This window comes from Schistocerca gregaria, chromosome 3 (assembly GCF_023897955.1).
Source record: "Schistocerca gregaria isolate iqSchGreg1 chromosome 3, iqSchGreg1.2, whole genome shotgun sequence".
Taxonomy (NCBI): Eukaryota; Metazoa; Arthropoda; class Insecta; order Orthoptera; family Acrididae; genus Schistocerca; species Schistocerca gregaria.
This window is the reverse complement of record NC_064922.1, coordinates 705260628-705281021: the sequence shown is the minus strand read 5'-3', so window position 1 is coordinate 705281021 and position 20394 is coordinate 705260628.

The window sequence follows — 20394 nt, the reverse complement described above, 5'->3', positions numbered from 1 at the left end:
AGCAATTATAGAGAAGCTGAGAACCATGCTGCAATGTGAATGCATCACAGTGTCGATGAGATGAAACCTTTTGTTGATATGACAAGTAGTCCAGAACAGTGGTTTGGAATTCGAGTACTTGAGGTAAAATGGATGGTAAATATGGAAAACCTTGTGAAATTGCTAAAATGAATGGAATATACATAAATATGAGGAAAATGTAAGAAAAATGAGGGTACTTCCTTGTTCGCCTAGGTGTACGAAAATCATTCCATTCCTGCACCAGTGTGATTAACAACTGATGTTTACTCGTGTGCTCTATGGATTTCATTCCTGTAGAATTTGCCATGTTCCACATTTTATTTTGCATTTATGTCATGAAAACGAGAGACGCAATTCCCAATGGCTTGCAGGACATTGGACCAGGACGCTGCTGACAGAATTTTGGAGGCTGTTCAAAGACTTTTCTGAATATTTGGTATGCAGGAATTGTGGCTTCTTGTGGTTTGTTACAGAGTGGTAATTGGGTGGTTTCGTCTCTTGTTACAAGGATTCCACTGAAACTTACTTTTACTCCCTCCTAGCTCGCACATATCGCCCCAAATTTAAATGACACTGCACATAAACCGGTGTGGTTAGACAGAGACCGATCTTTGTGAACTATACAACTAAACATTGAGTGAAGCTACATGGCAGTTAATTGCACAGTTTTGTGTGTTGCTGTAATGCTAATGATTCATATTCAGGCAGGTTTGACATAAATTTCAGTTACTCACATACTACTATACTGACAGTTGTTCTGTGTTGTCCTGTCACTGGATACAGCGAGTTAAATTGACCAGCTAATCAGACGCGACATGATGCTTAGTGTTGCGTGGTGCACGTTGCAGCCGGTGGACTTGGGCGTCAGCAGAATGAATGAGCATTTCCAGATTAAGGTGTGGGCCACCGCTGAGCTTCCCCCAATCATCTACATCTACATCTACATCTACATCAACATGACTACTCTGCAATTCACATTTAAGTGCTTGGCAGAGGGTTCATCGAACCACAATCATACTATCTCTCTACTATTCCACTCCCGAACAGCGAGCGGGAAAAACGAACACCTAAACCTTTCTGTTCGAGCTCTGATTTCTCTTATTTTATTTTGATGATCATTCCTACCTATGTAGGTTGGGCTCAACAAAATATTGTCGCATTCGGAAGAGAAAGTTGGTGACTGAAATTTCGTAAAAAGCTCTCGCCGCGACGAAAAACGTCTATGCTGTAATGACTTCCATCCCAACTCGTGTATCATATCTGCCACACTCTCTCCCCTATAACGCGATAATACAAAACGAGCTGCCCTTCTTTGCACCCTCTCGATGTCCTCCGTCAATCCCACCTGGTAAGGATCCCACACCGCGCAGCAATATTCTAACAGAGGACGAACGAGTGTAGTGTAAGCTGTCTCTTTAGTGGACTTGTTGCATCTTTTAAGTGTCCTGCCAATGAAACGCAACCTTTGGCTCGCCTTCCCGACAATATTATCTATGTGGTCCTTCCAACTGAAGTTGTTCGTAATTTTAACACCCAGGTACTTAGTTGAATTGACAGCCTTGAGAATTGTACTATTTATCGAGTAATCGAATTCCAACGGATTTCTTTTGGAACTCATGTGGATCATCTCACACTTTTCGTTATTTAGCGTCAACTGCCACCTGACACACCATACAGCAATCTTTTCTAAATCGCTTTGCAGCTGATACTGGTCTTCGGATGACCTTACTAGACGGTAAATTACAGCATCATCTGCGAACAACCTAAGAGAACTGCTCAGATTGTCACCCAGGTCATTTATATAGATCAGGAACAGTAGAGGTCCCAGGACGCTTCCCTGGGGAACACCTGATATCACTTCAGTTTTACTCGATGATTTGCCGTCTATTACTACGAACTGCGACCTTCCTGACAGGAAATCACGAATCCAGTCGCACAACTGAGACGATACCCCATAGCTCCGCAGCTTGATTAGAAGTCGCTTGTGAATCAATCAAGTATTTTGTGAGGTTCCTGTTGATCTACTTAAACCTCTTTACTAATTATTTTACTTAAACTACTGAGTGAAACTGAATGCAAGTGAACCTACTTTCTCCTTACTTATTCTTATCATGTCAACACTTACGCACAATATAACAGCGCAACCTAAATTGCACAAAAAAGGATAACCTGACTTCAAATAAATAATTCAAAAGAATGGCCCTGACCAGAAAAAAGTCTTAACAATAACCTATACATTTCATTAAGCACTTACCTCACAAAAAACTTCATTATGCGAACTACTGCAATAGAAGGAGTGTCAGTACTGCCAGCTAAATAAAAGAATCTAACTACTAAAGCCACTAACTACTAATAGGCATGTGGTTAGCAAAGGAAAAAATTTGTTGCAAACCAAATAATGTATTTTTTTACCTTAATAGAGTGTCATTCAGTTCAGATACGAACATAAATCGTCATTGACATCTAGTACAAAGCTATATAATTATGAATAATATTCAGTCTCCAGGTCGAACATGTGCAGATCATTAACCTACGCTAACACTTCAGACCTCTACCCTCCATCAGTGCTAACTTCTCGCATGTAACATCCATCACTGCTGGCCGTTCACCTCCAACTGCCCAACAGTACTTCCATCACCGCTGGCGACTAGCTTCCAACTGTCCAACACTACTGGCGATTAACTTCCAACAACGAGTCCAAGAAGCCACGGAGCCTCTTACGAAGAAAGCGTAGTCAGAGGTCCAATGCAAAGCGCTTCTCAGCGCTGCAAACACAGAATGTGTGTATGACCTTTCCAGTTCCAACATGCCCAACTGCAAATCTGATCGATTTACAAAGTGCTCTGTCCATTAATTAAATGTTCAGTTTCATGTTCAAATGTGTGTGAAATCTTATGGGACTTAACTGCTAAAGTCAGTCCCTAGGCTTACACACTACTTAAACTAAACTACCCTAAGGACAAACACACACACCCGTGCCCGAAGGAGGACTCGACCCTCCACCGCGACCAGCTGCAGAGTCCATGACTGCAGCGCCCTGACCGCTCGGCTAATCCCGCGGAGCTTCAGTTTCATAACTAAAATCATTCTAAGGTAGTGACAGGGGTTCTTGAGGTACTTCAAATGACATGCACATATTTGCATGACAGTAGCATGGAAGAAATTGTTGTCGGTTCATGGAGTTAGAGAAGCATGACATGCAACTTTGCATGTCATACACCACTGCTATGGATCTGTCGATTTCCTCATTTTCATCTGTCCCCGTTGACGTATGTCAACGCCTGTAGGCAGCTAAGGGTGTTAATTTCATTGTCATTCCTCATTATATGTTGTTGTTTCATGCATTTTCCGTTCCTTTGATAATTTTATAGGACTGATAAAAGCAGAGAATAATTTCTGAACTGTAATCGGATGTGAAAATTAGGTGTTAAACACTTTAAGAAAACTATGTAGATCATGTATAACAAAGAATCTGTGTTCTCCTTCTTGGCTGCCGGCAGTAGAAGTTTTATCTTCTTAGGGTCACTCACCTTAGTGTGTGTGATACAAAATTTGCGGAGTGAATTTACGCATAATTCAGGTGCTCTAAATCTATTTCTGGCACTGATCTATGAATAGTGTGCGTTGCATATGACTAATTTATCAGAAAACGATATAACTCTTACATTACAGCGTGTTTAACAGCAAAATTATGTAATATTAGGTCTGCCTGTTTATGTTCTATGGTCACTTATCTCTTTCCATTATCTTTTTAGTATCCTGTGCGGCTGGTCCCGGTGGAAGTTCGAGTCCTCCCTCGGCCATCGGTGTGTGTGTTTGTCCTTAGGATAATTTAGGTTAAGTAGTGTGTAAGCTTAGGGACTGATGACCTTAGCAGTTAAGTCCCATAATATTTCACACACAATTGAACATTTTTTTTTTTTTTTTGGCATCGAACACTACTCCAGAATTTATAGCACAAGCAATTTACGTAAAATGGCTTAAACTCCTTCCGTCTGGAGCTCTGCCATGCATTAATCACACTTTTCGTCCTCCTCTTCTTCTTCTTCTTCTTCTTCTTGTTAACCATCTGTTGTATGACCAGAACTCTCTCAAATGGTTCAAGCTAATATCTACTATACAGCATAATGAGTGTTAGCCTTCTCAATAAGCACACACCTAGAGCGATCGTCTGTACTTGAATAGGTGCCCTGCGTAACATTGTCTTCGCACCATAGCAGTTCCAACATTTGAGTAAGAATAACGGTCTGCATCTGTAGTGGTCGCCTGTTGTGCAAGTTTGGAACACGCATTACCATCATTACGGAAAAAAATATGGAAGTGTATTGATAATGTGGAACTCATATCAGTCTGTCCCATCACAGGATGTCGAATGCAGTCGGTAAAATGCCCTCCTACTTCCAGTCAGTTCCTAATAACATCACAGACACTGTTGCAGGGACGGTTGGCGAAATAGTGTCAGTTACCAGAATAATGAGGAGAGAGATAGATATATATAAATATCAGCTTGCTGTAAAATGGAAAATGACAGGGCTTTGTTTGTGAAATGCATAAAAGACACTGTAAGACACTGTCCTGTATTGATATGTCCAAAAATGTCCAAATGTGTATGAATACATAAGGGACCAAACTGCTGAGGTCATCGGTCCCTAGACTTACTCACTACTTAAACTAACTTAAACCAATTTATGCTAAGAACAAAACACACACCCATGCCCGAGCGGGGACTCGTACTTCCGGCGGGAGTGGCCGCTCAATCCGTGACATGGCGGCTTAAACCGCGCGGCCACTCCACGCGGCTGATATTTCACAACTACTTGTTTATGAGACTACCGCAGACGCTAAATTTGAATGTGAGGATCACTCTCAAACTATACTAATTTGTCCATCAAACTGAAGGAAGTTGGTTTTATCTGTTCTCGTGAAACAATAAGTGCTTTATTATCATTGCGACTGTAGGTCTTAATAGCTGGTTAGTGGTGTAAGATATGACTGGTTAACTGAAAGTGTCTGTTATACATGTTATAGCATAAATGTTACAGAGCTTAAAGATTCAACTGAACCAATTCTCACTTTTACTCAGAAGGATATTTTGAAATATCAAGAACATTCTGTAGTGATCGGTTGTTTTCACAACAAATTAGTGGAAGTTTTCGATTCATTTAGGATATTTATCGTTTTTACATACAGTAGACATGTCTTCTAGGTTAATACATGCATGGCGCGGCAGCGGCAAGTTCAGCTGGAGGCGGTGGAGCCTGAAAACAGCTGTAGAGTTACAACCTCGAAAGTGGTGTGGTTGGGGGTTGGTATTGTGTGTAGGGCATAAAGCAAAAGCTGTGTTCCTAGCTATGTTATGAACAATAGAGGTTTTCTTTGCAGTAAAAGATTGTTGTTTAATCAGCATAAAGTTTGTTGCCGTATTGTGTTGGAGAGAACCTTGTGAGAAAAAAAATGGCTCGGAGCACTATAGAACTTAACATCTATGGTCATCAGACCCCTAGGACTTAGAACTACTTGAAGCTAACTAACTTAAGGACATCACACAACACCCAGTCATCATGAGGCAGAGAAAATCTAAGTTATAGGGGACTGATGACCTCCGAAGTTAAGTCCCATAGTGCTCAGAGCCATTTGAACCATTTTGAATTTAGAATGTCTTCTGTGAAGACCGTCGGTTGGGACTTACACACCAAGGTGAGCCCTGTGAGCCAACCAATGGAAGGACGAGCAGATGTTGTGTGCAGGCCACCCTCATTATGAGTCTTTGCTCTACAAGCACAGACCTATCAGACAACCACCACAGCTGTGGGATTAGTCATTGGAAAAAAGGAGACTGCCTGTACGACTTTTTCCTACCTGTTTCGAGTGGTATTGTTGACTGTGGCATACAACAAGGAGAACATACACTCACATATCTGCAATCGGAAAAAAGTCAGTGCGGAAGGCGGCGGAATGTGGGGACGTTAGTGCTGTGATGTGAACGAATCTATATGCCAGTCCAGTAGGATAACATCCTCAAACCTCAAAAGCAAATAAAGTAAATAAAGTTAAAATTTACCTAACATACTTCCACTCTAGCATTTCACCACACACTGACTCTTTTTCCTACCAGTTTACAAGTGGGGCAGGGGAGGATTTTAGGGGTTGAAGGAAGGAGGCAATGCCTTGGTCTACAAGTCTGAATAGCAGTGTTACAACAGGAAGTGGCCACTTGAGAGAGAGCAAAGAAGGTATCCCAAACTGTGGCTGCAAAACCGGTCTTCCACGCACTCTTGTCGGGACAAGTCCCAGTGTGGCACACAAGGCGCCATCTGGGTGGTTGAATAGCCAGCTACCTAGTACACTGTTTGACCAGCAACGGAAGTGGACTTTGCATTACGTGTACTGGATAAGTGGGATCTACCCATTGATAATTAACTGCTGTTTTTTCACGATACGACAATTTAAGAGTGGTGAGCGTTTTCTTTTTTTCATGACTGCGGTATTGTATATGTAGACCAGTTTATGGTTTTGTGTCGCTATTCTTTTCTGTATATTATCATGCCAGTATAGAAAAGGTTCCTATACCTGAAGCAAACCGCGTGTTATTGGAGCACATCCTTTCTCCATCTTTGGATGTTTTGGTATGAGTGGTTCGAAGCTTTTCACACTATGCGGTTATGGTTAGACTACTCAGAAAGCGTTTTCCTATGCGAACACGAGTTTGTGGTTATGTTTCAGTAACCAATTTTTGAATGTTTTTATAAGTGTGGACCACTGTTTTTTCATGAAAACGTTTTCCTGTCATTCCTCAAATTTCAAGCAGTGAGTTTATTTGAATTTCTGACAGCAGAACTGTAGGTAAATGTCAGTTTGGTGCTCCTGCTGCAATAAAGAAAATTCTTGCAGTAGCTCTTGAAGGTCATTTCGAACTTTTCTTGGCCAGTGACTTTGGCTCATATACCAAGGCGAGTATGCTCGATTCATTCAGTTTGTAGTAGTGGAATCGGATGTAGCTTTCTCCTTCACTGTGGATTAACAGCCATATCAAAAGATATGAACAGCTACATGACATTCAATAGTCCCTACGTGTTTGCAAAATGCATCTTGAACTGTCCCACAGTACAAACCTTTTTTTTTTTTGAAAAGTATTCCCCATACACTCATCCATTAGCACCTACTTCCATTTCCTGTGTAGGAATCTACAGCGCAGTCCTCAACCGTTTAGTTACACGTAATACACTTATTAAACTCCTCTCCATTCAACACCAACATGGTGATTTCCCTATATCGTTTCAGGCAAATGCCGGGATGGTTCCTTTGAAAGGGCACGGCCGATTTCCTTCCCAATCCTTCCCTAACCCAAGCTTGCGCTCCGTCTCTAATGACCTCGTTGTCGACGGGACGTTAAACACTAACCACCACCACCACCAACACCAACATGTCGTCTATTTATGACTCTCCGTAGCCCATATTAGGCAAACTATAAGTTATTGAATATTTTTCAACTATATTGAGCAATTATATTTGTCATATGTAAAAGAAACTCTACTGAAAGCCCAGGAATAATGCGATTAGAAAGAAAAACTATTGCCACGTGGGATTAGCCGAGCTGTCTGAGGCTCTGCGGTCATGGACTGTGTGGCTGGTCCCGGCAGAGGTTTGAGTCCTCCCTCGGGCATGGGTGTGTGTGTTTGTCCTTAGGATAATTTAGATTAAGTAGTGTGTAAGCTTAGAGACTGATGACCTTAACAGTTAAGTCCCATAAGACTTCACACATATCTGAACATTTGAAGAACTATAATCTGAAACACTAGTACTATTATCTTTGTTGTTTTTGGTATTAGCGTGAAACCAAAAGTGTCACACTCTCTCTTGCTTGTTCTTGTTCGGATGGGACGCCATTGTGCGGCATCTATAGAATAACGTGTGTACATGTTTTATTATTTGAGCAGTGAGCTCCAATAGATGTGTAAAGTATTTCCGTTGTAAATTTTAACTGTTTGCTTGTTTTTAAGAGAGTCTCAGATGCCACACAGGCCGCAAGCTGAACATCGCTGGACGGCGATAACTGTCCGCGATTAAGCGGCACTTTCAAATTATTGTAATTATTTTCCCGTTCTTTCCACAGACGACACTGGAGATCAGCGATATTATTTCATTCATCCATGATCTGTAGGAAACTGACATTTTCAATGTACTTAATTATTTATTCAGACGATTTATGTTGTGTGCAGTAGTACACAAATTTGACCTGAACTAAGACGTAATTAAATCACACGTAGGTCCTTACGTATTGGAAATGGTGAAATACTTTCTTTGGATGTGTATACAGCCTATAATGATTAACTGTTTTTTAGCATGGATTCATCTAAGCAAATTCAATGACAATGGATTTCAGATCGATTTTTATGGAATATCGTCTCAGTAATGTGACTGGATTTGTGATTTCATGTCAGAGAGGTCACAGCTCTTAGTAACTGATAGAAAGTCATCGAGTAAAACCGAAGTGATTTCTGGCGTTATAGGCCCATTGCTGTTCCTTATCTGGATAAACGATTTGGAAGACAATATGAGCAGCCGTCTTAGGTTATTTGCAGATGACGCCGTCGTTTATCGGCTAATGAAGTCATGAGAAGACCAAATCAAATGGCAAAGCGATTTAGAAAAGATATCTGAATGGTGCGAAAATTGGCAGTTTACCCTAAATACCGAAACGTGTTAGGTCATCCACATGAATGCTAAGAGTAATTCGTTAAACTTCGGCTACACGATATATCAGTCTAATCTAAGAGCCATAAATTCAACTAAATACGTAGGTATTACAGTTAAGAACTACTTAAATAGGAAGGCACACATGGAAAATGTTGAAGGGAAGGCTCACCAAAGACTACGTTTTATTGGCAGGAGACTTAGAAAATATAACAGATATACCAACGAGACTGCATACACCTCGGTTGTTCGTCCTCTTTTAGAATACTGCTGCGCGGTGTGGGATCCTCACCAGATAGGACTGACGGAAAAAGTTGAAAGAAGGGTAACACGTTTTGTACTATTGCGAAATATGGGAGAGGGTCTCACAAAAATGATATAGGATTTGGGCTGGACATCATTAAAAGAAAGGCGTTTTTCACTGCGACAGAATCATCTCACAAAATTCCAATCACCAACTTTCTCCTCCGAATGCGAAGATATTTTTTGACACCGACCTACATAGGGAGAAACGATCACCACGATAAAAAAGGGAAATCAGAGCTCCCGCGGAAATATATAGGTGTTCGTTCTTTCCTCGAGCCATACAAGATTGGCATCATAGAGAATTGTGAAGGTGGTTCGATGAACCCTCTGCCAGGCACTTAAATGTGATTTCCTGAGTATCCATGTAGATGTAGATGTAGATGTAGATGAAGGTGTAGATAAGAGATATAGTTTTTGGAAAGAGATGAAAAGTTAAAACTAGAATTAGAAGAACGTGATCGATTACAAGCGGAGAGCAAAAGGTAACTGTTATCACAGTTAGCTGAGCGAGAACAAACTAATGAAAACATGCTATCAGATTAGCTTGAGAAAATTTCCTCAGAGGCAATTGAATTTATATCAGGGGGTGCCCGAATTAGTCACAAAGTTAGCTTTGGAGGTATAGCCTATACAGACAACATAAACGACTTTGAAGGAGGAGGTAGATTCAATGACGACTCGCATGGAGCATCTTGAGGTTTCATAGCGAGAGTGTATTGAAAATAATTTAGGCAATCACGCTGACAAAACGGAGAAAGAATTCCCGGAATTTATGGAATTAAAAGAACAAACAACAGCACAACAGGCAGACAAAACACTGCGAACTAACGTGTGTCTGGGGGCGTTGATATTGTTAACAATCGAGTAACGGAAACGCTGCAAAAAGAAGTCGCACAGCTGACAGATATGTTACACGCAGAGCTGCCCCGCTGACAGCGCGAAGTGACAGAGCGTATTGCCAACTTAGAACGCGAGGCGTTCAGCTGTCATAACATTAGAGAAAGTATCACGCCTACTCGTAAAGTGTATTGTAACGCCCCGAGTATGGTTACTAATCATGATCAACCACGACTAGTGGCCGGAACAGCCACAATCCAAACAGTGTATCGATAATGCTATTTAGCATTCGGAGGCCTGCGGTACTGTCACCGAACCTGAAGGTAGAGGAAAGCCTACATAAACATAGGCAACACCTAATTTTTAACAACGAAAAGGAGTCGGTTCACCCTGTCATATTCATTAAAAGTGTTAGGAATATCCTGCCCAGAATGTGGACAGAGAAACAAAAAGTTCAGTTTCTTGTGTCTCATATACAGGGAGATGCTGGACTCTGGGCAAAGGAGGCAATGGATAGGTGTAACAATACTGAGCAATTTGAAAAGGCTCTCTTAGGCAAGTATTGGTCAACGAGTATTCAGGAGAGACTAATAAATGAAGTATATTGTCCAGAAATTTATAATCCCCGACGCGGTAGTCTAAGGAAATACACTCCTGGAAATTGAAATAAGAACACCGTGAATTCATTGTCCCAGGAAGGGGAAACTTTATTTACACATTCCTGGGGTCAGATACATCACATGATCACACTGACAGAACCACAGGCACATAGACACAGGCAACAGAGCATGCACAATGTCGGCACTAGTACAGTGTATATCCACCTTTCGCAGCAATGCAGGCTGCTATTCTCCCATGGAGACGATCCTAGAGATGCTGGATGTAGTCCTGTGGAACGGCTTGCCATGCCATTTCCACCTGGCGCCTCAGTTGGACCAGCGTTCGTGCTGGACGTGCAGACCGTGTGAAACGACGCTTCATCCAGTCCCAAACATGCTCAATGGGGGACAGATCCGGAGATCTTGCTGGCCAGGGTAGTTGACTTACACCTTCTAGAGCACGTTGGGTAACACGGGATACATGCGGACGTGCATTGTCCTGTTGGAACAGCAAGTTCCTTTGCCGGTCTAGGAATGGTAGAATGATGGGTTCGATGACGGTTTGGATGTACCGTGCACTATTCAGTGTCCCCTCGACGATCACCAGAGGTGTACGGCCAGTGTAGGAGACCGCTCCCCACACCATGATGCCTGGTGTTGGCCCTGTGTGCCACGGTCGTATGCAGTCCTGATTGTGGCGCTCACCTGCACGGCGCCAAACACGCATACGACCATCATTGGCACCAAGGCAAAAGCGACTCTCATCGCTGAAGACGACACGTCTCCATTCGTCCCTCCATTCACGCCTGTCGCGACACCACTGGAGGCGGGCTGCACGATGTTGGGGCGTGAGCGGAAGACGGCCTAACGGTGTGCGGGACCGTAGCCCAGCTTCATGGAGACGGTTGCGAATGGTCCTCGCCGATACCCCAGGAGCAACAGTGTCTCTAATTTGCTGGGAAGTGGCGGTGCGGTCCCCTACGGCACTGCGTAGGATCCTACGGTCTTGGCGTGCATCCGTGCGTCGCTGCGGTCCGGTCCCAGGTCGACGGGCACGTGCACATTCCGCCGACCACTGGCGACAACATCGATGTACTGTGGAGACCTCACGCCCCACGTGTTGAGCAATTCGGCGGTACGTCCACCCGGCCTCCCGCATGCCCACTATACGCCCTCGCTCAAATTCCGTCAACTGCACATACGGTTCACGTCCACGCTGTCGCGGCATGCTACCAGTGTTAGAGACTGCGATGGAGCTCCGTATGCCACGGCAAACTGGCTGACACTGATTGCGGCGGTGCACAAATGCTGCGCAGCTAGCGCCATTCGACGGCCAACACCGCGGTTCCTGGTGTGTCCGCTGTGCCGTGCGTGTGATCATTGATTGTACAGCCCTCTCGCAGTGTCCGGAGCAAGTATGGTGGGTCTGACACACCGGTGTCAATGTGTTCTTTTTTCCATTTCCAGGAGTGTATTTTGCGGAATACATTAGTGAGATATGATATTCAGATGAGGCAATGGATAGTAAATATGTCATCCGGCAGCTAAAGTTGCGGCTGCCTGGACATATCAAAGGTAAGTTAATTAATGTTGACTAGGAAGATTTAGACAAATACCTATCAGTATCAGACAAAATTTATTTGGCATTAGAAGAGATGAAAAGAGAAAAAAGTGATACAAATCATTAGCTTCTCCTAAAGAAATGGCAATAGAATTAACAAATAAGGCCACAACAATAACAGTGGTTAAGTTTATGACCAGCGAACCAGTAAACGAAGGCAAATGGATGGCGATGGTTATCCGCAAGTGAATAGAAAAAGAAAGTGCGATGACAGACCTAACACTGGATACCAAAGAATTCGAAGTGGCGAAGTAGCAACAGTAGCAACCGAAACCAGTGGCAGAGTAATTTCTTGCCACGGTGGAAACAAAACGTAAGTCTCCCACCGGGACCGAACAGTGAACAAAGAAATGAAAATTGCGGTGGAAACGTAAATCAACAACACTGGCCAACACAACAATCCAATGTTAGGATAGTGGAGATGTCAAACGGGAACCGTCCAGGTCCCTCCCAGGCAACAAACTAGTTTCGTCCGCAATAAGCTCCCTCTCGTTGGTCGGTGGGCGAAGTGGGGGCACACCACACAGACCCGAGAAAACGTTGGCTTGCTGCGGTGTAATGATGACATGGCAATGCAGTATGAATTACTAAACGAACCTGTTGTTGTTGTTGTCTTCAGTCCTGAGACTGGTTTCATGCAGCTCTCCATGCTACTCTATCCTGTGCAAGCTGCTTCATCTCCCAGTACTTACTGCAACCTACATCCTTCTGAATCTGCTTAGTGTACTCATCTCTCGGTCTCCCTCTACGATTTTTACCCTCCACGTTGCCCTCCAATGCCAAATTTGTGATCCCTTGATGCCTCAAAACATGTCCTACCAACCGATCCCTTCTTCTAGTCAAGTTGTGCCACAAACTTCTCTTCTCCCCAATCCTATTCAATACCTCCTCATTAGTTACGTGATCTATCCACCTTATCTTCAGTATTCTTCTGTAGCACCACATTTCGAAAGCTTCTATTCTCTTCTTGTCCAAACTAGTTATCGTCCATGTTTCACTTCCATACATGGCTACACTCCAAACAAATACTTTCAGAAACGACTTCCTGATACATAAATCTATATTCGATGTTAACAAATTTCTCTTCTTCAGAAACGCTTTCCTTGCCATTGCCAGTCTACATTTTATATCCTCTCTACTTCGACCATCATCAGTTATTTTACTTCCTAAATAGCAAAACTCCTTTACTACTTTAAGTGTCTCATTTCCTAATCTAATTCCCTCAGCATCACCCGATTTAATTTGACTACATTCCATTATCCTCGTTTTGCTTTTGTTAATGTTCATCTTATATCCTCCTTTCAAGACACTGTCCATTCCGTTCAACTGCTCTTCAAGTCCTTTGCCATCTCTGGCAGAATTACAATGTCATCGGCGAACCTCAAAGTTTTTACTTCGTCTCCATGAATTTTAATACCTACTCCAAATTTTTCTTTTGTTTCCTTTACTGCTTGCTCAATATACAGATTGAATAACCTTGGGGAGAGGCTACAACCCTGTCTCACTCCTTTCCCAACCACTGCTTCCCTTTCATGCCCCTCGACTCCTATGATTGCCATCTGGTTTCTGTACAAATTATAAATAGCCTTTCGCTCCCTGTATTTTACCCCTGCCACCTTTAGAATTTGAAAAAGAGTATTCCAGTCAACATTGTCAAAAGCTTTCTCTAAGTCTACAAATGCTAGAAACGTAGGTTTGCCTTTTCTTAATCTTTCTTCTAAGATAAGCCGTAAGGTCAGTATTGCCTCACGTGTTCCAACATTTCGACGGAATCCAAACTGATCCTCCCCGAGGTCTGCATCTACCAGTTTTTCCATTCGTCTGTAAAGAATTCGCGTTAGTATTTTGCAGCCGTGGCTTATTAAACTGATAGTTCGGTAATTTTCACATCTGTCAGCACCTGCTTTCTTTGGGATTGGAATTATTATATTCTTCTTGAAGTCTGAGGGTATTTCGCCTGTCTCATACATCTTGCTCACCAGCTGGTAGAGTTTTGTCATGACTGGCTCTCCCAAGGCCGTAAGTAGTTCTAATGGAGTGTTGTCTACTCCGGGGGCCTTGTTTCGACTCAGGTCTTTCAGTGCTCTGTCAAACTCTTCACGCAGTATCGTATCTCCCATTTCGTCTTCATCTACATCCTCTTCTATTTCCATAATATTGTCCTCAAGTACATCGCCCTTGTATAAACCTTCTATATACTCCTTCCACCTTTCTGCCTTCAATTCTTTGCTTAGAACTGGGCTGCCATCTGAGCTCTTGATATTCATACACGTGGTTCTCTTCTCTCCAAAGGTCTCTTTAATTTTCCTGTAGGCAGTATCTATCTTACCCCTAGTGAGATAAGCTTCTACATCCTTACATTTGTCCTCTAGCCATCCCTGTTTAGCCATTTTGCACTTTCTGTCGATCTCATTTTTGAGACGTTTGTATTCCTTTTTGCCTGCTTCATTTACTGCATTTTTATATTTTCTCCTTTCATCAATTAAATTCAATATTTCTTCTGTTACCCAAGGATTTCTAGCAGCCCTCGTCTTTGTACCTACTTTATCCTCTGCTGCCTTCACTACTACATCCCTCAGAGCTACCCATTCTTCTTCTACTGTATTTCTTTCCCCTATTCCTGTCAATTGTTCCCTTATGCTCTCTCTGAAACTCTGTACAACCTCTGGTTCTTTCAGTTTATCCAGGTCCCATCTCCTTAATTTCCCACATTTTTGCAGTTTCTTCAGTTTTACTCTACAGGTCATAACCAATAGATTGTGGCCAGAGTCCACATCTGCCCCTGGAAATGTCTCACAACTTAAAACCTGGTTCCTAAATCTCTGTCTTACCATTATATAATCTATCTGATACCTTTTAGTATCTCCAGGATTCTTCCACGTATACAACCTTCTTTCATGATTCTTAAACCAAGTGTTAGCTATGATTAAGTTGTGCTCTGTGCAAAATTCTACTAGGCGGCTTCCTCTTTCATTTCTTAGCCCCAATCCATATTCACCTACTATGTTTCCTTCTCTCCCTTTTCCTACACTCGAATTCCAGTCACCCATTACTATTAAATTTTCGTCTCCCTTCACTATCTGAATGATTTCTTTTATTTCATCGTACATTTCTTCAATTTCTTCATCATCTGCAGAGCTAGTTGGCATATAAACTTGTACTACTGTAGTAGGTGTGGGCTTCGTATCTATCTTGGCCACAATAATGCGTTCACTATGCTGTTCGTAGTAGCTTACCCGCATTCCTATTTTCCTATTCATTATTAAACCTACTCCTGCATTACCCCTATTTGATTTTGTGTTTATAACCCTGTAGTCACCTGACCAGAAGTCTTGTTCCTCCTGCCACCGAACTTCACTAATTCCCACTATATCTAACTTTAACCTATCCATTTCCCTTTTTAAATATTCTAACCTACCTGCCCGATTAAGGGATCTGACATTCCACGCTCCGATCCGTAGAACGGCAGTTTTCTTTCTCCTGATAACGACATCCTCCTGAGTAGTCCCCGCCCGGAGATCCGAATGGGGGACTATTTTACCTCCGGAATATTTTACCCAAGAGGATGCCATCATCATTTAATCATACAGTAAAGCTGCATGTCCTCGGGAAAAATTACGGCTGTAGTTTCCCCTTGCTTTCAGCCGTTCGCAGTACCAGCACAGCAAGGCCGTTTTGGTTAATGTTGCAAGGCCAGATCAGTCAATCATCCAGACTGTTGCCCCTGCAACTACTGAAAAGGCTGCTGCCCCTCTTCAGGAACCACACGTTTGTCTGGCCTCTCAACAGATACCCCTCCGTTGTGGTTGCACCTACGGTACGGCCATCTGTATCGCTGAGGCACGCAAGCCTCCCCACCAACGGCGAGGTCCATGGTTCATGGGGGGAGGTAAACGAACCTAGTAAGTGCAAAAGCAGCGATCTAGAAGAGATACAGGCTGTGATTAAAACGCAGATAGAACATATTCCAGTCGACACGTACATTAATACTGGCGTGACTAATAATGTTCTGAGTTTTGAACTGTATATGTAAGACAAACAAAATACCGAAGTATCCAGTACAAAACTGTCGTGTGTCTGGAGTTATAGGGGCACAGATATAAATAGTTAAACTCCTGATGCATGTTGACCTGAAATTTACGAAAGGAGTGATCAAATGAACTTTCCTACAACGAAAAAGTTTTTCAGTACCTTGTAGCCAGGGTTGTGATTTCCTTAGGACCAGAAGGGCAAATATTGATCTTTCCACAGGGGAAATTAGTTTAATTTATTGCGAGAGGAGAACTCTACTGAACATGGTCAGAATGAAAGAAGTACATGAAGAGTATTGCCAGAGTACTCAAGTCAGATGCCGTGGTTTAAAGATTTTACAAGTTTACTATGATTTAAAAGGGAAGGAATGCTATTATCCTAAACTGGGAACAGAGAACGCTACGGAAATACAGGATATGGTTTACAACAAAGTTAAGGAGTCGTATTATTTGAACAGTAGCAAGCAACATGAGATTATTCGTTTGCTGTCAAACCATGTAAATGATTTTTAGGAGAAACTGGGAGTATTAAGGGTTACAAATACAACTAGAGTGCTGCCCCATGAAAGCTTCTGTCACGCCACATATTCTGTACCGTGGTCAAAGAAAGAGGTGGTTCGAAAAGAAATAAGGGATATGATCCAGTGCGGAATTATAGATCCATCGTTATTATCATATAGCAGTCCACTCGTTGCGGTTGCTAAGTCTGGAGGAGAAATACGTCTACTACTAGACGCAAGAGGCATAAACAAGAGCATTGTGCCAGTGCGAAATTGACTATAAAACTTAGTGGAGCAAATTCAAAAGTTTTATGGTGTGAAATACCTTACATCCATTGATGTGAAATAGCCATATTGGCAGATACCATTAACTGTGGAATCTCTGAAATACACTGCATTTACTTTCAGCGGTGCATGTTACCAATTTAAGGTACTAGCGTTTGGTTTAAATGTGAGTGCAGATGTATTTGTTACTGCATTCGATCCAATCCTCGGACCTGAGCTTTTGGACAGAATACCACTCTATGTGGATGACTTATTAATAGCGACTTCCGCATGGGAAGAGCACATATAGTTACTTGAGAGGGTTTTGCAGAAATTTGCAGACGCTTAGGTAACAGCCAATTTTGAAATATTCAGGTGTGGAAGGCGGAAAAAATGGTACAAATGGCTTTGAGCACAATGGGCTGGGACTCAACTACTGAGGTCATCAGTCCCCTAGAACTTAGAACTACTTAAACCGAACTAACCTAAGGACATCACACACATCCATGCCCGAGGCAGGACTCGAACCTGCGACCGTAGCCGTCGCGCCGCTCCAGACTGTAGCACCTAGAACCGCTCGGCCACTACGGCCGGTTTGGAAGGGAAATAATTAAATTATTAGGGCACATTATATCTCCCCTGGGAATTGTTTCCGACCCGAAAAACATGCATGGTATAGAGGAATTTCCTCGTCAACGCACTAAGAAGCACATTAAGTCTTTTCTTGGCCTCTCGTCTCTCTTTCGCCGTTTCGCGCCAGACCAGTTACCTACCAGTGACACATTGTTAAACGTATTACGTAAGAATAGATCGTAGATCTGGTCAGACGAGAGTGAACAAGAATTCGATAGCGTCAAACACGCTTTGCTGAATTCAAACGTGTTGTACCATCCTGACATGGTTACTGACTTCTGTCTTGCGAAGGATGGTTCAGCCTTTTGGGGTCGGCGCATATTTGTTCCATGTGGAGGAAATACAGTGAAGGAAAGAAATAAGGGTCATAGGCTTTGTAAGCAGAGGTTTAACTAGCTGCGAACGCTCTTATTCACTCACTGAACAGAACGCATTATCGGTAGTAACCGCTATGCAGAAATTCCACTACTACATTTACGGTAAACAAATGCAGGTATTTTGTGATGACCAGGCCTAAGGTTTCCTGTTGACGTTACTACATGCCCGATTAGCGAGGTAGACAGTCACAATACAGGAGTATACATTTCAAATGATGTATATTAACGGAAAGGACAATGTAGTGCCCGCATCTCGTGGTGTGCGGTAGCGTTCTCGCTTCCCACTCCCGGGTTCCAGGGTTCGATTCCCGGCGGGATCAGGGATTTTCTCTGCCTCGTGATGGCTGGGTGTTCTGTGCTGTCCTTAGGTTAGTTATGTTTCAGTAGTTCTAAGTTCTTGGGGACTGATGACGATAGATGTTAAGTCCCATAGTGCTCAGAGCCATTTAAACCAGTTTGACAATGTAGTGGCAGATGCATGATACAGGCTACCTTAGGGTTTGCCTGAAATTGCCGAGATGATAGAAAAAGTATCCGAGTGTAAGGTGCTACTGGGCAAACGTACGGTACATAGAAACCAATTCCTGAGAATGTGTAAAAGTATGGCACAGATTCAAAACTCAGACTTGTTGTGGGGAACAATAAAACAATTCTTGCTTCAGAATTCAGACCCTAAATTAATTGAAAAATATAAGCTAGAAAATGACATTCTATTCCATAAGAAGCGTAGTAATTCCGACAGTTGTTGTGTTGGTGTACCTAAACAATGTGTACACAGCCACATGTGGCACAATCATCTGTTGTCGGTCTCACAGGCATAGAAAAATGTAACGATATTAATGACACATACTGCTATTTCCCAGGCATGCAACGTACAATACACAAAATCTTAAGAACTTGTACTACTTGTCAAAAGGCAAAACATGGCCACAGATCCACTAAAATGCGCTTCATCCGATTTTATCCATAGAACCACATCATTTGATATCTGTGGATGTTGGCGGATCCTATCCCACAGTACGTGGTGGCGTCAAATATCTATTTGCAGTTTATGATACATTCTCCGAATATTTGAATTTATATCCATCACCCAGAAAATCTTAAATGATTGCATTTCCATTGTAGGAAAGCCGCGAGCTATTATATCCGACAATGCTAAATACTTCACAGGGCATACATGGAAAGCTTTTTTAGTTGAGCGTGGTATAAAGCACATTACGGTAGCCGTATAACATCTCGAAGCAAATCCTGTGGAATGGGCTTTTCGTGAACTCAGTAGATTTATAAGAACATATGCATCAAAACGACACACCAAGTGGGTAGAATTTGTATCTCTGTTCAAAAATATTCATGATAAACTGCCATATTTGGCTATTGGTTACACACCAACTGAAATAATGTTTGATAAAATAGAAAACAATGAATGGATAAATTGTTTATCCAGGTTGCCAAGGGGCGTCAAAACCTCGGGAAGTAAAAATTGGTGAGATAGCAAAGGATTTTACAAAATGAGCAGAAGGAAGAAAGAAAGAATATTAACAAAATATAAAAAAAGATAGTGTAATATAAAATTGGAAACTTGGATTTAGTATAAATTCACCCTAAGTTATCGCTACTGAAAAGGACAAACAAGAAATGGCAGATGTTATACACTGGGCAATATAAAATTATAGAAATAACACAGATTTGTAGCCTTCTCTTGTCTAACATAGATGGAGACAAGATTAAAGGACTATAGCCATATAAAGACCTCAAACTGTATAAAATGATTCATAGTGACAATGTAGATATAAGATTTTCTTTCAGTTTTTGGTGTATTTTCCTGTGTATAATAGTATACAAGTGTTTTCAATGGCATATTTTTCTATATTTAGAACATAGAAAATGTCATTCCTGTGAGTGTACTTCACAGAAGAGCAATATTACTTGCTTTTCGAAGATGCAGAGGAAAGATATTAATTACTGAACAGTGTAACAAAGGAACACAAGTTTGTGAAATTGAAGTAAGATAGTGAATATAAAGTGATATCTGTTTTCAATTAGAACATTTGATTGAATCCCATGCTGTAATACTGTAATGCAAAGTCTGAACTATTATTTCATTGGAAGGTTCAGTTTGTGAAAGATTTAGTAGGGATGTACGTTTAATTACCTTAAATGCATAATACCCATTTATTTGGTAATATTTCAACTACTAGAGTAAGAAGAAAGATGACCATCAATAAAATCCATGTTAAAATCCATCATGGGTCATTCTCAAAGCAGATTTCAATGAAACAATCTTAGACTCAATCTAGCAGGGATGTTTCATGCAATTGTACCGCACGATTTTTCTACATTTTTCGATCCATGGCTAAACCTAGATCCAGCTTCAGACATGGGTAACGTGGGGTGCAGGAACGTAAGCAATAAATTGTGTAATTTATGAAGTGTAACAACTGCCTCTGAACGGGAAGACATATAATGTAAGTGACAGCAGCTGTGATTAACTTGTTCTGTGGAGAAAAATTT